Here is a 19,301-nt window from a genome sequence, read left to right on the forward strand (position 1 = left end):
GCAATTATAGAAGTAAATAAATGCTGCTTCAGTCTATCTCCAGTCTAGTTTATGTTTTGAACAGTTGTTTCAAATCCTTTATCAGTTCCTCTTTTCAATAAATCTTTAGGAAATTTTAAAACTCTCACGTCTAAAAATTCTTAGAAGAGTCTATTAAAGTTGTAATTTCAGAACTATTTCAAAAAAAAACCAAAAACAGACCTAGAAATTGGCTCCAAAAAGTTTCGTTACACCATATCAAATCCTGATCCAAATCCTCCACCTGTATTTCATAATCCTAATCTAATTCCCAGGATTGTTAGAAGACAAGAGAGCCAAGAAAATTCTGCTAGTTCGCACCTTGACAAACATTTGCAGAACCCTATCCAATCTGAGCTTACCTTTGAAAAAACACCAAAGCTTTCTGTCATTGTTGCAGTTTCTCCAACTTCCCCATCAGCTCCTCAAGCTACCTTTTCCACCCCTCCATCTTCAACACACATTCCCATTGTTATCCCTGCTCTTCCAGCTGTCACAGTTATTTCAGCAACCATGGCAAACTGATATGCTCCCCTAAACTTACCTGCAAATCCAGGGGCTATGCCTCAAGAATATCAAAGCAAAATCACCTATTTTGACTGTGCTAGCACTTACACAGCTCAACAACATACCAAGAAAATGACTGACTATTTTGAAAACTATGAGATTGATGATGATGATGTCAGAATGAAAGTATTTTTTCAAAGTTTAACTGGAGATGTTAGAACCTGGTTTAGAGCCCTCCCTGCAAACAGTATCAATGACCCACAAGCTATTTACCAGACCTTCTTGAACAGATGGGAAAAGAAGAAAGATCCTCTGCACATTTTATCAGAATATGAGAACCTATGAAGAGGTACACAAGAAACTGTCCAAGATTACTGTACCAGATTCAATAATATCTACAATTTTATTCCTCAAAATCTCAGACCTCCTCCAAATTTGGCCTTGATCAAAGTCCCTGATGCATTTGACTCTGATATGGCATACCAACTTACGGAAAGAGCTCCCCAAAACTTAGAAGAAATGCATAGTATAGCTGTCAGTGTTGAGGCCAATCTGATATCTAAACGGTCTAGAGCTAGAGCTAAAAGAAGGATACCTTTCAAAGAAGAACCTTCTGCAGTTGAACAAAAACTAGATGCAACTATCAAAGGAATGGACAGACTTGGAGATAGAGTGGAAAAAATTGAGAGAAAATCCCCTTGGATAGCCAACCAAACATTATTGTGAGAAATCCAAATTTCAGGAAAAATCAAAATCTACCACTGGAAAGATAGGGCCTAACCAAAACATTAGGCCCCCATTTCAAGAAAATTATGTTGAAGTCTCAACATCTGATGAACCAATAGAAGACACTCAAATTAATTTGATGGGACTCAACATTGAACAACAAGTTTTCTTGACCCAACAGGATCAAGAAGCTAACATCCTTGAACAATTCCAAACTCAGTCAGATGAATCATTTGACTTTAGGGGGGGATATGATACAACCATTTATGAAGTCCACAAAAAATACAATCTGAGGAGCAGAAGAATAGATGTCCCTGAAATCAACAAACAGAAAGATACCAAACAACCTAACAAAGGTAAAATCAGTAACCTCCCTGTACATATTCTCGCTAGAACAGATCCTAACCCTGATAGTCCAACTGTGGAAGATATATCGGACAATAAAATACCTAACAGATAGCCTTCCACTGATATCCCTGCTAAAGAAAAACAAGAAGAGCCTCTAGAACATGATTTGGAAAACATTTCAGAACTTAATCCCAGTCCAGAAGAAGAGAAAAACGTAGAAAATTCAGTTGTCCGAATTATGAAAACTTAGACCGATAAATATTTTAATCTTGAGACAGAAGTAGCCAAACCAAAGATAGTTGTTCCCTTATCAGAATTAGCTAAACATGCTACCTACAAAAGCCAAATCAGCAGATCACTCAAAATTTCTGTGAACGAGGATTCAAAAGACTTAATAAATGTTTTTTATGGCTAGCCAGAATTGATATTTGGCCATGAAGTAAATAGAAAAATAGCAGAAGGACAAATTCCTCCTTTTTATGTGGCTTTAAATATTCATGATAAAATTATTCATAATGCCATGTTTGATTCAGGTGCTTCCCGTAACTTAATGCCTAAATCTGTAATGGAGAAGCTTGACCTTGACATCACTACGCCATATAAAGACCTTTTCTCTTTCGACTCAAGTCAGGTCAAATGTTTAGGATTAATCAAATATTTGTGTGTGTCACTAGTCCAATATCCTGCCAAAACCATTTTTATGGACATAGTAGTAGCAGATATTCCTCCAAAATATGGTATGTTATTGTCTAGATCTTGGGGTGCAAAGCTTCAAGGATCTCTATAGTTTGACATGTCTTATGCTACTATTTCATTGTTTGGTCAACCAAAGAGACTATACAGAGAAACCTTGATGAAGTATGTAGTAAGTAGTCAAGAGAAACATCAAAATTTCCCTATCTACTCAATACATTCAGATATGGATTATTTTATCCTATACAATGCTGAAATTGATCCCTCACATGAATTGAAAGTACTAACAGCTGAAACAGAGAAAATAGCAAATGAAAAGTCTAATGTCCGAATGCAATAAATTGCTGAAAATCATGAAAAATCAGACAAACCAGAAGAAACTGAAAAACCAAATCTCCTTGCTGAACAATTCCCTGCAACTCCAGATACAAATCATAAACATGAAATCATGTGGTACTTAGAGTTTGGTGGTTCTGTGAACAAATTAGGAGCAGGGGCAGGGGTCTGGGTGCACAATCTTGAGAACAAACATGCTGAAGGCCATGCCTACAGGCTGAATTTTAGATGCACTAATAACATGGCTGAATATGAGGCTCTATTGCTAGGTCTTAAACTGCTAAAAAAATTGGTAGCAACTAGAGTGTCGGTCTTAGGAGACTGTCTTAATCATTCAACAGATAAAAGGGAAGTTCTTGACAAATGATCCCAGATTAAAAGAATATAGAGGAACAGCCATAGAAATCCTCAACACATTTTTGGAAACTCAGCTTGCCAAAATCCCAAGAAAACATAACTTACAAGCTCACAACCTAGCCATGTTTGTGAGCACATGTAAACTACCATTTGAACCAAATCCACATTTCACAGCTGAAATTAGACACAGGCAAACCATACCTGATAATTTGAAGAAATAGAAATTGTTTGAAATTGATAAACAGATCAATAATTTTTTGACCCTAGAAAAGGAATTTTCCAGCGCTGACGCAGATGAAGACACAATTAGTGAGTTTAATCCAGCCAATCAGATACAAACAACCATTTCAGCAAAAAATACAAGTCAAATACTTCATCCAACAAAATTCACGAAAAAAGAAATGCAAGAGCTCAAAAAAACAGACATTGATGAGAATATTGAAGGAGAAACTTAAATTATCAATTTGAATGACAATCATTTGCCTAAAGGATTAACTCCTTTGGAAGATCTATTTAATTTCAACGATATTCCAAAGAAACCTCAAATAGAACCTCCAAAAGCAAACATTGAAGACTACAACATAGGAACCGAACAAAATCCAAAAATGATAAAACTGTCCAAATCTTTGCCCCCTGATCAAAAGCTGAAGTATGTTGAACTAATCAAATAATTCCAAGATGTTTTTGCTTGGAGATATGAAGACCTGAAATCTTATGATACCTCTGTTATTCAACATACAATACCCCTCAAAGAAAATCAAAAACCATTTAGACAAAAGCTTAGAAGAATCAACCTTAACTGCTTCCTTTAATGGAAAAAGAAATCAGATGAATGCATGATGCAGGGATAATTGCCCCAATCAGATTTTCAGAGTGGGTATCTAATTTAGTTCCTACCATGAAGAAAACATGGGAAATCAGGTTATGTGTTGACTTAAGAAATTTAAACAAGGTTCCTTTAAAAGACAACTACCCTTTACCCAAAATGGATCATATTTTACAAAGGGTAGTAGGTGCTTCTAAAATTTCACTTTTGGATGGGTTTTCGGGTTTCAATCAAATTCTATTTCATCCTAACGACCAAGACAAAACTGCATTTACAACACCATGGGGTACATTCAAATATGTTAAAATGCCATTTGGACTTAAGAACGCAGGGGCAACCTTCCAACGAGCAATGGACATAGCTTTTGCCAAAGAGATTCATGATTTTCTGGTTGTATATCTAGATGACCTCACCGTGTTTTCCAAAATAGACCAGCAACATTTAAATCATTTGAGACAAGTGTTTCTAAAATGCAGAGAATATGGTATATCATTAAATCCCAAAAAATCTTTGTTTGGTCTTGAAGAAGGAAAACTGTTAGGCCACATCATTTCCAAAGATGGCATCAGAATTGACCCTACTAGAATTAAAGCCATTCTGTAAATACCTCACCCCAGAAATGTCAAAGAACTGCAAGCTTTCTTAGGGAAGATTAACTTTTTGAGAAGGTTTATACCTAATTTGGCTGAATTAATCAGATTTCTAAACAACATGTTGAGAAAGGATTCAAAGGTTAAATGGACAATAGAAGCCAAACAAGCATTTGAATAAATCAAATTGGCTTTGACCACAACACCAGTCCTCACAAGTCCAAAATTTGATAGAGAATTCATAATTTTCTCATTTGCATCAGAAGACACCATAGCAGCTGTTTTACTACAAAAAGATGATCAAGGATGTGAAAAACCCATAGCCTTTTTCAGTAAGGCACTTAGAGATGCCCCTCTGAATTAAAAAATCATGGATAAATAGGCTTATGCACTTGTGAAAGCCATCCAAGACTTTAGAGTCTACATATTGTACTCACATGTAATAGCTTATGTGCCAAATACTATTATAAAGGATATCCTGACTCAATATGGAATTGAAGGCACATGAAGTAAATGGATTGCTAAAATACTGGAATATGACATTGAAATAAAACATACAAAGCTGATAAAAGGACAGGGATTGGCTAAACTCATGACTAAAACAAATTTTCAAGCCCTAGACATTAACGAACTTGATAACAAACAGGAGATGGCAACTCCACAAATCAGTCAGGCCTTCTTAGAATCACCTTGGTATGCTGATATAATTCATGTGTTATTAAACCTGCGGGCTCCTACAGGGTTATCCAGAACAAAGAAAAGGTTTTTAAAAATGAAAGCTTCAAAATTTTGTATTGTAGATAATAATCTTTTTTGGAAAAATCATGAATGTATTTTATTGAATTGTTTAATAAAAGATGAAGCTGACAAAGTTCTCAAATAATTTCATGCAGGGGACTGCGGTGGACACCTCTATTAGAAATCAACCGCAGACAAAATCCTAAGGGCTGGATTTTACTGGCCAATATTGTTCGCTGATGTGAAGAAGTTTGTCACTACTTGCCACAAATGCCAAATTTTTGAAGGCAAAAGGAAACTTTTACCCTTGCCATTGAGACCAATTTCCATAGAAAAACCATTCCAACAATGGGGTTTAGACTTCATTGGAGAAATCCATCCTCCCTCATCTGGCCAACATAAATGGATCCTTACTACCACAAACTATTTCACCAAATGGATTGAAGTTATCCCTGCTAGATAAGCCAATGATACAGTGATTATAGGATTCCTAGAGACCAATATCTTGTCTAGATTTGGCTGTCCTGAAAAAATCATAACCGACAATGTTGTTTCCTTCAAATCCAACAAACTGATAAATTTTTGCAGCAAATACCACATTACTTTAGGCCATTCCACAGCCTATTACCCTCAAGGTAATGGTCTAGCTAAGTCATCTAATAAAAGCCTGATCAATAACATTAAGAAACTACTGGAGGAGAACAAGAAAAACTGGCACAAGAAGCTTACAAATGCACTATGGGCAGACAGACTTACCACAAAGAGATCTATCAGAACTAGCCCTTATGAGCTAGTTTATGGCATGGAGGCTGTGTTTCCTTCATATTTAGGAGTTGTTGTGATGAAATTGTTGCAAGAAGCTCAAGTGCAACCCAATGCTATTCAAAGAAGAATAAATCAGACCATCCATTTACAACAAACCAGAGAAGAAGTGCACCAAAGATCCCAAGTATTATAAGAAAAAATCAAGAAGATATTTGATAAAAGGACCAAAGCACAAGACTTCTACATAGGAGACAAAGTTCTAAAGTGGGATTCCAAGAGAGAAGAAAAAGGAAAACATGGGAAGTTTGACTTCATGTGGAAAGGGCCATATATCATCCATACATTACAAGGAAACAACACTTACTTTCTGAAGAGCCTGGATGGTACAGAAACAGAAGAAGGACCAGTGAATGGTCGAATGCTAAAACATTATTTCGATCCATTTTTTTGATATTTTCTGACTCTAACATGTATAAAGAGAAATTCAGGTTCAAACAGCTTGAAAAGAGTGATCAGTTTGTTCATTTCAGCAAAGTGAATGAGGAGGGAAGTCTAGAAAATTTTGAGAACAGTGGAGTAACTTTATCATTTTTGTTTTACCTTATTTCATTTATCAGAGATTGCAGAAGAAGACTTGGGAGAAACAACGAATAATCCAAGTGAAGACTATCCAGAACAGATGAATAGTTGTTTGCAATCAGCTCTAGAATAGTGTATATATTTTACAGCATCCTTTTGTACAGTTTCTACATTCAGCAAAGGAAGATTTCAGAGCACAACAAAAGTACTCATAAGGCCATCTGACCTGTTGTTCTTGACTTTCCACCAGGGAAAGCCATCCCTAAGTGGAGCAGGTGTTATACTCCTATACTAATAGGTGTCATATTTCATGATTGACTGGTTGAGCTCTGTAATATGTTCAACCTTTCCTTGTTGTAAAGGTTTCCATATTAGGAAAAAATAAAAAAATAAAAATGTAAAGAGGGTATACCCTAAAAGAAAAATCAAAGGGTGAAAAAAATAAATGGTCAGAAGAAAAAATGAAAAGAAATGAACCCCAAATAAAAAAGACCAGGAAAGTGTGCAAGTCCAAAAAAGCCACTACTATTCCATTTTTGCAAAATGAAGCATTGTATGAAACTTGTCAAAATCATGCCATAATTGATGAATGGCCAAATAGCTTAATCTTGGCCAGTTCATGTTTCAATTTCCTGTTTTAGAGATAGAGAATAAAAATCTGTCCAAACTGTTTAATCTTGGCAACTAAGTAGATAAGTAGAGAAGAAAAGGAGCTCATCAGTTTAATCTAAGCCCTTGGAAGAAATAAGTGCAAACTTAGATAGGCTTATCATATAAGAAAAAGAAAAGTTGATGAGGGTTTGCCAGTCCAAGTGCACCCAAGAGAAAGAGAAGAAAAAATGTTAGGCAAAGTAGGCAGGGTAGGTAGTTTTTGAAGTTGCAGAATGAGACTTGTGATAAATTTTGTCTCTCAAAGTGTTAATCTTACCTCCATCACAAGTGCTATGGCAGACATTTTTGATGCAGCTCAAGCGAGGCATGAATAACTCCCCTTCACCCTTTTCCCCAAATCACTTATTAATTTCCCTCCAAAAGTTATTGAGATCTGCTCAATATCACTCACAAAACACTAATTTCATTTCATAAACCCCTTTTCCACTTCAAAAAAGCCTAAGTTTTAATGTGAAAACTTCAAGCATTGGCTTAGCGCCCAAGTTCATTTTTTACTTTAAATTGTAATATATAACTCCCTATAGTTTTTCCCATCCCATATTATGTATATATAAAAAGATCCCCAATTAGTAATATCCCCACCCAGGTTAACTATAACCGTAGTCACTATGTATAAAGCAGGGTTAATAAGTTCATCCGGAATTTATTAATAACCTAACTCCCCGCACGCATATAAAGGGTTAATCAACCTCCAGTTGATTAATAACCTAAGCAATCACGCCGCCAACCAATAACATTGCGCCTGATGCAATTAAAAAACATGGTTAATTGATAGGTCCCCACGCATTAAGCCTCCGCCTTGTTCATAAGTTGTCCACCGTCCAATCTGGACCTGTCCATCCAACGATCCACATTGATATCACAACCTGCCTATCTGCCGAACATTAACCCCCAGGGAACCGATGGTATTTCCCCCGTATAGGTGCCACATGTCGAGTTCCCGTGTTGTTCGCTGCCCCTCCGCCCGAAACCGCCCAAGCCCGAAAGCAGTGCGGGCAAAACAGCTTACCGCCCTCCCGCTAACCCTTGGATGACATCATCTTGTGACATCACCCCTCACTGACATCACCTGCCATGTCACCATCTGTACTGCCACATCCTCCATACCGTACTCCTGCTGATGTCACGCTTACCATCATTTTGTTAAAAGAGGGTAAAAACGTTGTTTTTTCTATAGTTTTTTGCATTCAGCCTCCCATGATTTCCTGTAGAGTAAATTCATTGAGGTCGTATTTCTGCCTCCAAACCAGGAAAGGTTACACCAACGAGCTCACGGCCTCGACCAAAGTTTCCATTGTACAGTCTTCTTCCTTTTAAATACAGTTCAAGGCAAGGCCGAGGGATTCCTAGTTCGCAGAAGAGATGTATAGCATGTTTTGCTAACCTAGCCACTGGAAACCGGCAGATACATCAATTGCAGAGGAAAGGTGGTGAGCAAGGTCAGTTCAACATTAAAGAAGATGAAGACAAGTCAAAGAGTATCAGAGGAGCGTTAAAGTGTATCAATGCAGAATTAAAGACAAATCAAATCAGAATTAATGAATATCGGAGCCAACTAAGAGAAGCAGATCATAAATTAAAGAACAGTTAATACAAACAGTCGACACAAAGCTACAAAGGACACCTACAAGCCAAACCCTAAATGGCCTGCATCTGGCACAACATCAGATATCTTTTCCGAGTCGTTTCTATCTTCTCTTGTAAAGTATTTTAGGTTAAACTTAGATATTATCTCAGAGCTTTTATGAGATATTTTTTGTACATATTTTGTTGTATAAATACCCCCTTCATCAAATTTTTCAAGAGGTTGGGCATGTGTAGGTTTCTTAGACTTTTTTGTAACTCTGAAACTTTTGGAATAAAAAGCTGTTGGGATCAAATTGTTGTCTGGTTTACTGGAAGAAGAATTGATGCAGAGGACTTGTCATAGAATTATTGAATCAACCTATGGATCAATAAGTACCCTTATATCTTGTGTTTTATAGTTTTCTTGTCTATTATGTCATCTATGTTCATGATCTGAATGATAAAGAGAAAGATTAAATCAGAATTTGCTTAACTGCACTCTGTTTTTAGTCTTTATTATTCTCTGTGTTTTCTTCAGAATTAGTATAAACAGTGAATTCTTAAATGCTCATGTTTCCCCTGATTCTTTCACATTGAGTGTTTTCTAAGGAAGTCTTAACTGCTCCTTAACAACAATCATCCATTTTCCCTCTTTTGATATGTTGAAGGATTCTTAACTGCCCTTCACCCATTTGAGTCCATTCCATTTGATTCCAGCCTTTTAATTGTTCCTTGTTTGACTACCTTGCTCTATGATGCCATCCTCTGTTAGAAACCAAATCCAGGAAACCATCCTTCTTTGACTCCATCATGCCCAATGGACTGAAATCTTCATTTTTGCCTCACTGTTCTATTGAATCTCACCACCCAAGCTCAAAACAAAACCCTTGAACTTCATAACTAGCCTAATATCTTTCAAAACAAAGCTAAATCATAAAGATAGAGCCCTCTCTAGATGCAGATTGGCTAGAATCTGTATCTAAAAGATTGGTCTGTAATTACCTCGGCTGTATTCCCTTTCTTACAACTTTTGGGAACAACCTGAGTGATAACAGAATCTACTGGTGGAGCAGAGTGAATAGATCAAGGAGATGGAAGTAGAGATGGAGAAGTTGATCAAAGAGAAGGAGCAGAGTTAACAACTAGCAGTGGTTCCTCTTGATGCATCACCTACTTCAAACAGGTATGCCTACAACAACTACAATAGCCAGAACATCCTCTTCTATAGTACTTCTCACATCAACTATAGATGATTCAATTAAGTTGGCCCAATCCCTGGAAAAAATGTCTATACAAGGAGAAGGAATAAACAAGTTAAGACATGATGTGAAGACCTTACAGGATAAGAATACAAGATATAATAATTCCCTCGTAATAGAAGTACAGAAATCCCATATATTTTTCTAGAGATTGCAACAAAAGTAAAAAGACACTGCCATGGGTAATACCCTGGCCTGGGTCAAAAAAAATATTTGGAACCAGTTCAATGAATATCTGATAGATATTTGGCCTTCAATACAAATCATATTTGAGCAATAGTAACTGATTAAAAGATATAATGAAGCCATTGAAGAAGTCAGAAAATAGTTGGGTGACAAACCCGGTGAAGCTACTGAACTCATCAAGTTCCTCAACTCCAAAAATAAATAGGAATTTCAAGAGTTGTAGATTGAATATAGAATATAAACTATACTAGAGGTCAAAAAGGTGTTGACTAAGAGAAATTTTATGAGGCATCTTGAAGAAAAGTGTCATATTCTGGACATTGGAATACAGAGATTCTTCAACAAGTTGGAAGCCCCCTACAAGAAGGGACTTCCTAATTTATTAGTAATAAATTATAAGCTCAGTACGTGGTCTAACTATAGTGAGAAATTGATGATCAAGGCTAAAGATAGTTCTAAAGTTATAGGAGGAAGAATCAGCATGACAGGAAAAGCTTTCTTGAAAGCATTGTCATATGACTTAGACATTCAGCATCAAATTAAACAGATATTCATTTCCAAACCAACATTTACTAAATATACTAAAGTGGACAAGGGTTACATAAAGTTACTGAAGACAACTGTCTCAAGTGAGCAGTGCTCGGATAAATTATGTGAATTACTGGAGTAAGCAGCGGATTTGGTTGTACAACTCAACATCATCATCACAACAATATTCCAAGGGCTAGACAGTCAACAATCCCACAAATGTAGTGCCAGCACTTCAGAGAGTTCAAATTTTCCTAAATTCCTAAATACATCCTAGTTCGTTTTAATAGGATATTTTTTAAACACCTTATAAATACTTCTCTTTTTGAAGTACCAAGGGTTGATTTCTCTGTGGATTTTTGCATTCTAGAACGTTATTGTACTATTTTCATTTGATGGTATGATCAATAATAAAAAGGACATTCTTTACAGGATTAATGTGTTAGACTATTTGGTGATGTGCGTCTTCCATTGTTTAATGTTTTATTACTTTGTTTCCATGCTTATGTTTTTTGAAATGTGAATTATTTTATATAAAGTTGATGAACATAATTTGCTGAAAAATACACTCTACTTCTAGATGTATATAATTTCAATATTTTTTTCTGATATCATGTTAAGGAATTCTTAACTTCTCCTTAAATTCTATTGAACTTGCATCTTTTCTTCCATTCCATTTCACTTAAATATAAATGATCCATTTAGTTTAGTTATCTTGCCCTGTGAAACTCCTTTTAAAAGCTTAAACAAACCCCCTTTGAACTGTAAAATCCATAGCCCAATGGAGGGTTTGGGCACTTAATCAACCAATCAATTTAAAACCAAACTTTGAACACCCATAACTAGCCTAATATCTAATACAACAAAGTGAAATCTCAAAGAGTGAGCCCTCTCTGAAGCTAGCAAGGCTAGATCCCAACTTCCATCGTGGTTTTTGGTTACCTTTGTGATTTTCTTCTGCAACCTCAGAAAATTACAGAGTGCTAACATTCTAGCTACCATACTAGGGAATTAAAACAATCCTTCATTTCATTTTCATAAGGTTAATTTCCCTAGTTTATAAAACTTTATTTCAAGAAGAATAGTGATTCAAATTTTAGAGATAAAGGATTAGAGTTTGTTCTTCACTTTTAAGATCTAGCTCCAAAAATAATTCATACCAGATCTAATCTTGATCCAGAACCACCCAAAATTTTAGACGATCCTGAAAAGATACTAAGGAAGAGAAGTTTAGCTGAAAGTTAAGGAAGTAATACCCCCTTTTGTAGGGCAAATTCCCTTCCTAAAAACCTCGATACCATACAAGATATTCAACTTGAATTACCATTCGAACACAGTCTATTTAGGACCAAATCTGAAAGTTTTGTTCATTAGATAGTAATTGATAAATATGTTCTACACCCCTACAAACCTGTAGAACCATCTCTTGAACTTGATTTGGATTAGTAAGCCCTCCAAAACTTTGAAAAAATCCAGGATCTTGTATCAGCACTTGATCAAGCTGTACACCAAGCCTATATTCAATAATCTATTGAACTTTATGCTCTTATTATTGTAGCATCATATTACTCTTCCCAATCAGTTCATCCTACATCAATTGGCCCCACCCCTTCTGTAATTTATACTACTCATCCAATAGTATCGCATACGGTAACCCAACCTATTCCCACAAATCCTATATCTACAGCTCCCTTAAGACCACACATTGTTCCATCCAACATGGCTGCTTGTTATGCCCCCTTGGTTTTACCTCCCCAGTTGCATGATATACGCCAAGATTATAAACCACAATTCCCAAATCCAATAGTACTAGTGTTATCAATGCACAACAACACATAGATAAAATGAATGACTTTTTCGATCTTCATGAAGTAGATGAGAATGATGTAAAACTGAGGAATTTTGCCAAGAGTTTAGGTGGAGAGGTAAGAAAATGGTTCAAAAACTTAGTAGCAGGTGGTATGGCTGACCTTGCTGTGTTTCACCAATATTTCCTAGATAGGTGGGAAACAAAAAGCAGTCCTCTTCAGATCCTTAATGAATACAAAAACCTTAAAAGAGGATCTAATGAAACTTTATAAGAACACTGTGACAGATTTAATAAAGTTTACAATGCAATTCAAACTGCCATTAAACCTCCCCTTGGATTGGCTCTTATACATTTCCTAGAAGGATTCGATGTTGATATGGCATATCAACTAAGAGAAAAAGATCCCAGTACCTCAGAGGAGATGCAAGATAATCCACTTGAAGTCAAGGCTAATTTATTAGCCAAAAAAGATACATTAAAAGATGACAAAAGAGTTACTATCAAAGAGGAACCTTCATATTCTTCTACCACTGATTATAAAATAAACAACCTACTTAGAACTCTGGAGAAAATTATGGATAGAATAAGCATAATTGATAGGGCTCCTCCTAGAGAAAACCAAACTAGTCAAACCAGAAATCCAAATTTTAGAAGAAACTAACCCTAGATCAAACAAAGGGACCCAAAAGGTCCAGATCAGTAGGTAAGACCTCCTTTCCAAGAGAACTATACAGATGAGGAGGAAGAGATAGCTGATGATATGGATGATACTCAAATAAATTTAATGGGAGTAAATGACAATGATTCTACTTTTCTTACTGAAGAAGAACAAGACCTTTTTCTACTATCCCAGGATGAAATAGAACCTAAAGAATCAGAAGAGTATAAAAAAGGTTTTGAAAATGAAATTATGGAAGTCCATAAGAAATACAATCTAAGGAGTAGGAAAACACTTGATACTCCAACTAAAAAGTCAGTTGATACACCTGCTAAGAAGAACATTGAGATTCTTGCTAGAAAGAATATTGATGTTCCAATCCAAAAAAGGCTTGATACTACATCCGAATCAATTCAAACAAATTATCCCTCCACTTTCCAACAAAGAGACATATCCCAAAAGGATTTGGCTGATAAACAAGAGGTTGTTAGTTTAAACAAAATGTAGCAGACATCATTTAATATAGAACATGAATTGGCAAAGCTCAAAATACCCATTCCTCTAACATAACTAATGAACAAAACTGCATACAGATCACAAGTAATGAAAGCTTTAAGCATAGGAGAAAATACTGATACAATCAATGTATCAGATGATCAACTAGAAATATTGTTTGGCCCGGAAGTCGATGGAAAACTCCAAGATGGAGATGTACCTCCATTTTACATTAGCTTGAACATTCATGATAAAATATTACACAATGTTATGCTTGACTCAAGGGCCTCTCATAATCTCATGCCTAAGGTAATCATGGAAAAGTTGGGATTAGATATTACTAGAAGATACAAAGATCTGTATTCATTTGATTCTAGTCAAGTAAAGTGCCTTGGACTTATTAAGGATTTATGTGTCAACTTAGTCCAAATACCAGCCAAAAGTGTGGTAATGGACATAGTTGTTGCTGACATACCTCCTAAATATGGCATGTTTCTTTCTCATTCATGGGGAGCTAAACTCCAGGGAACCCTCCAAATGGATATGTCCTATGCTACAATTCCAGTATTTGGTCAGAATAGGAGACTATATAGGGAAAAACTCATGAAATTCATGGTCACAACTCAAGAGAGACCTCATAATTATCCCTTATATTTTGTCCATTCAGACCTTGATTCCTTTATTTTGTATAATGATGGAAATGTACAGAAACAAATTCCTAATCAAAACACTGCATTATGTCACACTGAGGAATGCCAAATATTAATCAATAAACATGATAACTTAGTAAAGAAGGGCTAGGAGTTGGCATATGGGTTTCAAATTCGAAAACTAATAACTCAGAGGGTCATTCCTTTAAATTGAATTTCCAATGTTCTAATAATGTAGTAGAGTGCGAAGCCTTAATCTTAAGATTGCAACTTATAAAGAAGATGGGTGCTAAACGAATTTCCATTCATGGATATTCTGAGTTGGTAATAAAACAAATTAGAGGGAAATATTATGCTAAACATCCAAGGATGAGAGCAGATTGGAATGTTGTGTTGGATTTTCTAGTACCTTTCATTGAATATACTTTGTTTGTGGTTTCTAGAGATGAAAACATCCTGCCTGATGGTCTTGCTACTTTGGATAGTACTTGTAAATTTCCATTTCATCCATACTGTCGAAGTAAAGAACATACCTACTATACCTGATAATATTATATACTGGCATGTTTTTGTAAATGATGCCAAGATTGAAAGTTTTTGCAGTCTAAGGATGAGTTTGAAGATGCTTATATAGATACAAAAATTGATTTAGAAGATACTGTACATAATAGTGTGAATAAATTAGATTTGAAAGAAATATATAAAGAGAAACAAGAAACATAAATTTTAAAGTTGAAAGACAATGTTTTTCCTAGAGGATTATCTCCCTTAGAATATTTGTTTGACTTTAATGATGTAGCTAAGAAGCCCAAAATTGAACCCACTAGAGCTAGAGTTGAGACGTGTAACATTGGAACATAACAAGAACCTAATATAATCAAACTATCCAAATCTATACCTTCAGCAGAAAAGCTAAAGTACGTTGAATTGTTTAAAGAACTCATAGATGTCTTCACCTGGAGTTATGAGGATTTAAAATCCTATGACACCAACATTATACAACATAAGATTCCCTTAAAAGAATATCATAAACCTTTTAAGCATAAATTAAGGAGAATGAACCCAATGCTTATGCCTCTTATTGAAAAAGAGGTTAAAATAATGTATGATGCCAAGAACATAGTGCCATTAAGATATTCCAAATGGGTGTCTAATTTGGTTATGGCTAGGAAAAAGTCTGGAGAAATTAGACTCTGTATTGATTTCAGAAATTTGAATAAAGCCTCTTTGAAAGACAATTACCCTTTGCCCAAGATGGACCACATTCTATAGAACGTTGTTGGATCTAGCAGAATTTCCCTTTTAGATGGCTTCTCTGGTTATAATCAAATCCTAGTACACCCCGAAGAACAAGATAAGCCAACATTTACTACACCCTGGGGCACTTTCATGTATGTGAATATGCCTTTGGGTCTAATGAATGCTGATGCCACTTTCTAGAGAGCCATGGAATTTACCTTTACAGATGAAATGGGTCATTTTATAGTATATATTGATGACATCACTGTTTTTTTGAAAACATATGAGGAACACTTAATTCACCTGAGGAGAGTCTTTGAAAAATATAGGAGAATTGGTATTTCCCTCAAACCGAAGAAAACATTATTTGGTTTACATGAAGAAAAACTGTTGGGACACATAATTTGAAAGGAAGGAATCAAAATAGATCCTAGCAGAATTGAAGCTATATTAAAAGATAACCCCCTTAGAAATGTAAAGGAAGTTCAATCTTTCATTGGTCAGATAAATTTTCTGAGGAGATTCATTCCTAATATAACAAAGATTTTAAATAATATAACAAACATGTTAAGGCAATACACTGAGGTGAAGCGGAACATTGAAGCTAAACAGTCATTTGGCAAGGTAAAAAAGGCCTTAAATCAGGCTCTTGTTTGATTAGTCCATATTTTACAAAAGATTTTCTCATTTTCTCATTTGCTTTTGAGCATACTATTGTTGCAGTTCTCTTAAAGAAAAATAACAAGGGCTATGAACAACCAATTTCTTTCTTTAGTAAAGCTTTGATATATGCTACATTAAAATATGACATCATGGAAAAACAAGCTTTTTCCTTGGTAAAAGCAATAAAAGATTTTAGAGTGTATATCCTCCATTCACATATATTTTCCTTTGTTCCAAATGCAGTGGTAAAAGACATACTAACCCAAAATGATCCTGATGGGAAAAGGGGTAAATGGATTGCCATTATCTTAGAATATGACATTGAAATCCGACCTACCAAACTCATTAAGGGTCAGGGGTTAGCAAAGTTAATGGTTGAAGCTAATTTACATGCTTTGGATATAAATTTTCTAGCAATATTCAATGAACTATATGAGCTGGCGACTCCACAGGTAGCAAAAGATTTTTCTACCCCTCCCTGTTATGCAAACATTATTTTTGTTCTACATCACTCACAAGCTCCTCTTGGTTTGACTAAAACAAAAGCTATATTCCTTAAACTCAAATCTATGAAATTGTGTATTTTGGATAAAACTCTGTATTGAAAATATGTTGGTGGATTTTTACTAATTTTCTTGTTGAAAGATAAAGTAGAAAAAATGATGCAAGAATGTCATGAAGGAACCTACAATGGACACCTGTAATAGAAGACTACTGCCAACAAGATCCTGAGAACAGGCTTTTATTGGCCAGCCTTATTTTCTACTGTCCAAAATAAACTCACCTCATGCCACAACTACCAAATATTTTAGGGAAAAGGGAAACTATTGCCTTTACCCTTAAAGCCCATATCTGCTGAAACTCCTTTCGAACAATGGGGCTTTGAATTTATAGGAGAAATTCACCCTTCCTCTTTTGCCCAACATAAATGGATTCTTACAGCCATTGATTACTTTACAAAATGGATAGAGGCCATACCTACTAGACAAGCCTCTGATGTAGTAATCATTAAATTCCTAGAGAAAAATATCCATTCAAGATTTGGATTCCCTAGGAAAATCATTACAAGTAATGCTGCAACATTCAGATCAAAGAGGATGGTGGAATTTTGCAACAAATGTCAGATACCTTTGGGACATTCTACAACCTATTACCCTCAGGTAAATGGACTGGCTTGGTTTCTTGGTTAAGATTAATAAAAGGTTGTTGCATGATAACAAGAAATCATGGCACAATAAGCTCGTAAATGCATTATGGGCAGAAAGACTTACTACCAAGAAGTCAATTGGCATGTCTTCATACCAACTAGTTTATGGAATAGATGTTATTTTTCCAACTTCGTTGGGAATTCCTATTTTGAAAATGCTTCAATAATTTGGGATTGAACCAAATGATTTACAAAGGATAATAAATCAAACAATTCACATGAAGCAGTCAAGAGAAGAAGTTCAAAAAAAAACACAGTTTATCCAGAAAAGTATACAAAAAATATATGATAGAAGAACTAAAGATGATGATTTTGAGATCAATAATCATGTTCTGAAATGGGATTCCTGAATAGAAGAGAAAGGCAAGCATGGTAAGTTTGACAATTTATGGATGGGACCTTACATTATTCATGCTTACAGAGGTAATAGTGAATCTTTTCTGAAGGACATGGATGGAACAAAGCTACTTGGAGGACTTGTCAATGGCAGGATGCTGAAACATTGTGTTTTTAAGGAATAAAAGTAGTTTTCATCACACCCATTATAGATACCATTTACTTTGCACTGTCATGATTAGGTAGCTTATGTCTGAAAGTTGAAGCCGTTGGAGAAGGCCCTAAGCTTTTAGTCATTTAGCCACCATAACTAAAACAACCACAAAAAATCAGATGCATTAAAACACTGAAGACAAGGATTCAAGGCTACTAGTATACTTTTCTTCACACCTCACAAGGAGAGGGACATCCCCAGCTGGAAGTACTATTAGGGTCCTATAATTTGTAGGATAAAATGATGATTGAATGATTTCTTTCAGTATTTCAGATTTTAAATAATATTTCATATTGCAAATGATTTCCAAAAAGAGATATATAAATAAAATTAGAAAATGAAAAGAGGGTATAAATAGAAAAAATAGAAAAAGAAAAAGAAATGATAAAAAAATCCCACAAAAAAATGAATAAATGTGAGAGTGATGCCAGTTGAAGTGCCACTGATAGTCCAATAATTTTGTAGAGAATAAATTCATGAAATTGTGTGCATATTGTCTAAAATGCCACAATACTTCTTTTTGTTTGAAACATACATTTTAATCATGTTCAAGCAAATTTCAATTTATGTCAATTAGATTAGAGTGAACAACTTAGCCAAACAGTGTAATATTGGCTAAGATTAGATAAGTAAAATAGCTCAATAAATTAATCCAACAGTTTAAACTAGATTAATGTAGTTTTAGATTAGTTTTGTTGTGTGAATAGATATTTTTAGTCCTTTAAAAATGGTAAAATAAGACAGGGTTTGCACTTTTAAATGCACCTTAATTGGTTAAGTTACATTAGTTTAGGAAAAAAGTTGATCTATTATGTAAATGGCTAAATTTGATCGTTTTTCCAAAGTCAAACTTTATTTTAAAAATGTATGTGAAATGTGATATTAGAACCCACTGGCATTGAACTCAGCACACCTCCCCACTCATGATCACAATCAATTTTTAATCCAACAACTCTAAATCCCTTTCAGACCCCCCCCCCACTGTGTTTCTCTTTAACAACGAGGGGCGGGGGGTTATGAAAAGAGGTTTTCCCCGACACTACATGTCCATCCCTCGTGATTTCGGACCACCCCCCCCCCCCCCCCCCCCCCCCCAATACCACAAACAGCTCTGACCCCCCTCCGAAAGCGTTTTCCTCGTCTTCTGCCACAACCCGCCTTCCTGGTTGATTCACCCTCTGCTTTTGCTCAACTGCCATTCCCCTACCGCCACATATCCCTTCTGCCTATTAATTCCCAGAAACAGCCCCACGCCTCCCTCCGCCTATCCATTACTGCCATGTCGACGATCATTGCACTTTACCTTGACGGCTCCCTCTCGTTGCCTCCATCCCG

The sequence above is a fragment of the Pinus tabuliformis genome, chromosome 3_1 (genome assembly GCF_031772625.1).
Source record: "Pinus tabuliformis cultivar Carrire ecotype Pingquan chromosome 3_1, CPIR1, whole genome shotgun sequence".
In the NCBI taxonomy this organism is placed as follows: Eukaryota; Viridiplantae; Streptophyta; class Pinopsida; order Pinales; family Pinaceae; genus Pinus; species Pinus tabuliformis.